The sequence below is a fragment of the Halyomorpha halys genome, unplaced genomic scaffold, assembly GCF_000696795.3.
Source record: "Halyomorpha halys isolate HHAL.00 unplaced genomic scaffold, Hhal_1.1 Scaffold388.1, whole genome shotgun sequence".
In the NCBI taxonomy this organism is placed as follows: Eukaryota; Metazoa; Arthropoda; class Insecta; order Hemiptera; family Pentatomidae; genus Halyomorpha; species Halyomorpha halys.
In genome coordinates, this window is record NW_027114767.1 from 558,429 (window position 1) to 563,415 (window position 4,987).

The following is a 4,987-nucleotide window of genomic DNA, read 5'->3' on the forward strand; positions in this document are numbered from 1 at the left end:
CCAAAAAAAAAAGATATGATAATAATAATGATTTAAGAATGAAATAAGTTCGACAAAATTCTGCTCACGGTAAAGGCCATAAAATAAGCAAGATATGAATAGTTTCTAATTTTTTAAAAATTAGTTACAGCAAAAATTTGAAAAAACTTATTATTTTTAAAATGGTACCGATGTAATTGCTAATAGTAGCTCTTATATTAAACTATTTTCGTTCTATTAAGAAGGTTACGTATTTTCTTTACTACTGTAATTTGCCATATTTTTTTTTATAATTATTACTTATCTAGGAAAGACTAAAAGTACTATTAGTCAGGAAATGGCTGAAAAAAGAAGGAAAGTCTTTTACATCATGCAAAACATTTTGTAATTCTGATTTATGATTCTTTTAAGCACCCTCTCTAGCAGTCAAAATGCTCAACAGGAGGGAAAAACAAAATTATTTAATCTAAAATGTTTATTAGTTTGAAACTATATATTAAATTATTTTATTACTAAGAAAACTATATACAGGTAAGAGTCTAAGTTGATGACTATGACATCCATGGTAAAGTCGAATTATAAAAGGCAGCTGTTCCAGAAGTAACAAAAATTAATTTCGAAGTCTTTCAAGTAAAGTAAAAATTGAGCGTTACTTTCTGTTAGAAAAAGGTTCGATTTCTACCTAGACAAGAGTTATAGATAAAAAGTAAGTCCTGAAAAATTTTATTCGAGAAAAACTTTTCTATCATTTTTCATTAGGAACTCTAGATATTTAAAAGTACTTACAACACTGTAAAACTCCACGATACATCCTCTAAAGTAGAGTCAATTTTCTAAATTATGACTTCTAATAAGGCTATATACACTCAATTGTTCACAAGATATAGTTTTTAAATAAGCAATATTTTTTTCAATAAGCGAAAAATCCATATTTTGGCGAATATTCAATTAGCCTTATAATTTCTGACATATTGTTTTTCATAATATAGAAGATTTTTTCTGGAAAAAAAAATCGACATTTTGTTAATTTATATTGGCGAACATCACTCCTGCTCCTGATTCTTCAATTAAGTGCTAATTGACATCTATAACAAATTTTACATTAAATCTTGATAAATAATATGTTTTAAATAAGTTATTAGATTCAATGTAAAATTTGTTATAAAAACTGTTTATTGTATTTTTTTATAAAATGGATAATGGGCAAAAAATTCCAAAACGTTGTTTCGATGGCATAAGAATTAATTAGAAGAAGTAATAAAAAGGGCCTGGATTTCTGAAAAATAAAAATTATAACTAATCAACCAACTATCGATGTATAAATTTTTCTTAATAGATAAATGTTTCTAAACATTTTTCAATGGATTACAAACTTATTTATTCAACTAAACATAAATTTTATGATTAATTATTTTATCCAAACCCAATTTTTTTTTCTCGAAACCCAAACCTTTTCTACTAAATATAATTTTAGGTAATATTCAATTGCTGAATACGTAGAGTCTCGTGAATTTAAAAAGTCAACTGTATACAACTTTGAAGATCGGGGAAAGAAGGGGAAAGAGGGTGATATAAAAAAAATGTATAAATAATTTATTGTTTTTTACAATAAAATATTTGTTTGTAATCCAATGCAATGAACGGATTTCAATGAAAAGCGTTAGGTGTTAAAAATAAAATCAAACTGTTTTTATTTACAATGAACAAAATCTAAAATATAGAAATACAAATCACAAAATTTTGAAAAGGCTTTTTGAACTATTTTTCGAATGAAATAGTGTTTTGGGGAAAACGCCTTATTATATTTTATTTTTTCACATAAGTTCACTCAAGGAAGGGTAGAATTTCCTTGAATATTTTAAAATGTCTTTCAGCACGGAAACCGACAATGTTTCTCGAATACTCCAAGCTGCGACCTTCAAAGAAAAAAATCTTTTTGCAGGTACCAATGTACTAATATGTAATTGAGACAGCTTTCCTACCGTACACGATTTTCAACACCTAATTATCGGGGAAAATCACGGACGGTTGGTAACATTGTGACAACGTCAACTAGCTTCGTTTTTTCATCAAGAAATATTGAAATGTCTATTCGTAAAAGTGAAATTTTTTGAATAAGCTAAAAATCTATTTTAAAATTATTTCATAACTTTGAGTAATAACTGGACCTACCTGTAGAACCAGTATTTATTTTAAGACTGGTTTTCCGGCGGATAATTATATGTTAGAAAGTTATATTTTAGAATCAATTACAGATAGATTTTGAAAATGCGATGAGAATGATATAAGTAGTAAATTTAGATGACTTGTTTTGTTTAAGTGTTCTTTCATAACTTTCAAAGAAAAAGATACAAGTAAAATGAAAAGGAAAGATAATTCCAATAATTCAACCTTGTATCTGTATGTTCCAAGGACGCCAATAACTTTTCCTTCCTAACGCCTAAGGCAGTCTTAAAACCTACTTACATTTATTTTAAATAAGTATAACTGCATTATTTTTCAACTAGTACTTGGTTAAGGAATTATTTTATTCGACTCAGCTTTTCGACGTGCAGTCTAAACTGGATCTATTCCTTTCAGAGTCCACTGATATATAAATATAATTTCTTCGCATCGATTGGTCTATGTGTCAGAACGCCAGAATTGGAGTTTGGACCTACGTTTTTAAAAGTATTTTGTACATGTTCCAATAGAAACTAGTTTTTCCGAATAATCTGAAAAACATACTTTTGAAAGATAATTGAAAGATAAAAGATAATAAGCTAACTAAAAAAAAAATAACGATTAAATTTTTAAATTAATTTTTTTCACTATTTATTCATTTATTTTTTATGAGGGTCACGGTAAATTAATTACGTTTATACTTACAAATATTTTAGCAAGGTCAGCATTAAAATACCAGAAAATAATTTAATTAAAAAGGATAATCACTGATTTAGCAGAGGTACAATCAAACCTTTTTATTTCAAATAATGTATTAATGATTGAAGTGGAGAACAAAACACATTAGGACAGGTTTCTGATATGTTATCCATTATTTAAATTGTTCTTCCGGAACTCATATTAATCCCAATTGTATTGATGATTTGAAACCCACTCTCAACTAAGCGTAGTAGAAAATTTAATGCCATCTTGTTCCCCCTTTTAAAGCCGAGTAATTACTATTGATTTCTAAGCAATTATTTTTAATGTAATAACATCAGCAATCTGGCTTTGCCATCTGTCATGCCATGTAATAAGACAGGCGTGGTTTTAGCACGTGCTCCCTAAATTATTTGATAGCTCTAGTATTCATTCACTATAAGTTGATAATTTTTCTTATCATTTAAATTGAATTTTACACAATATAAAAGAAGTTGTATAAAATAAGAATCCAACCAAAGATTTTAGGGAATATTTAAATATTTTTCATAAATTATTTCTCCCTTTAAAGCTCATGTCAAGGTTGTGTATTATTAAACCCTACATGTTTGATAAAAGTAGAGAACATTAACCATAAAACTATTATGTTTTTTTTAATGTTCGTACATTTATCAACATTTCAGAATTTTTATTATTGATAAATTCTAATTAAACTACATAGTCCCTGAACGTTTCAGCAAAATTAGAATAACGATTCAATCGAACTCTCAAACGCAAATCTGACTATGACAGAAACGGATCCAGACTTTTTTTTCTTGATGTCAAAAACCTAAAATATAAGTAAACATTTTCCAATTTGAGGACATAAATTTTCTTTACAGTAATCATTTTTTTCTAAGAGTAATATCTCTATAGATAACAATTTCCAGGAAACCAAACTACTCTTCCATCCATTTTCAAATAAATATCTATAATCAACATAAAATAATCAATCATTATTTATGTTACTCCACTTAAATTATTTTAATAATATAACAGTTTCTTTTTTTTGTTATTAAAAACATATAATAATTGAAATCATATACATCATAATCATTATGCATTATACTATCTATCTTAATAATCACATTATTACAATTTATGAATTTTTCCATCTAACAGTTTTCTCATAGTTAGTGTTATTAATTGAGAGTTAATAATGTTGAATTGGTTGATTTTAGATATTGATTTAAGGACGGAGGTAAGAAACATCATCAAATTGATGACCAAAGGATTGTAGAATTTTTAATCGTAGTTTAATTTCTCGGTAATTCTTATAAGAAACTTTCTTTAATGTACTGTATAAATACAAAGTTTTTCTACCTTCGGTAATGAGGAAGCAAAAAAAGAGAGAATTTAAAACACAAATAAGATTGACAATAAAAAAAAAAAAAAATAGAGGAACTGACTCAGTAAATAAAATAAATTAGAAGAATTCAAAATAATAGTAATCAAAACAGTCACATTCGTCATTTTAATTTTGAGTTGAAAAATTAAAAACCAATATGAAAAATGATAAAGATGAAGTTTCCATCAAAATATTATTACTTTTTTATTAATAACAGAAAGAAAAAAGTATGGAAATTGATATAATTAGAATAATTAACGAAAATTACCGCGAAAAAACAAAATATTCAAATTAATGACAACAGATAAAAATACAGTTTATAGAAGACTATTCACATATATATCATATTATTTGGTATACCAAATGTTGGTATAGTGTGGTCGACCCTGTGGTCGGTAGATCCTTCTGGGGAACACCCAGCCTCTATAAATTAGGTTGGAGGATAAACCTGGTGGTTGAGTATGAATGTTGACTACATTACTTCTAAGCGAATAACCGAAGGTCTATCCTAAACCAAAGTGGGAAGATAATGTTTTCATTCCTAGGACCAAACCGCCAGCCACCTAAGCCGGAATCGAACCGATACCGTTGCAGTGGTTGCTAAGGTGACGCCACAACTTCCTCAGCTGCAACGGTCTCCCTCTTTACCAAGTACTGAATAAAAACACTTTATGGATGGGAATGGGTTTATTTTTAGCATGAAAGACAGTTGGCACCGAGTCAACCTTAAGTAAAAAAGTTAATTACATGTTTTTTTTT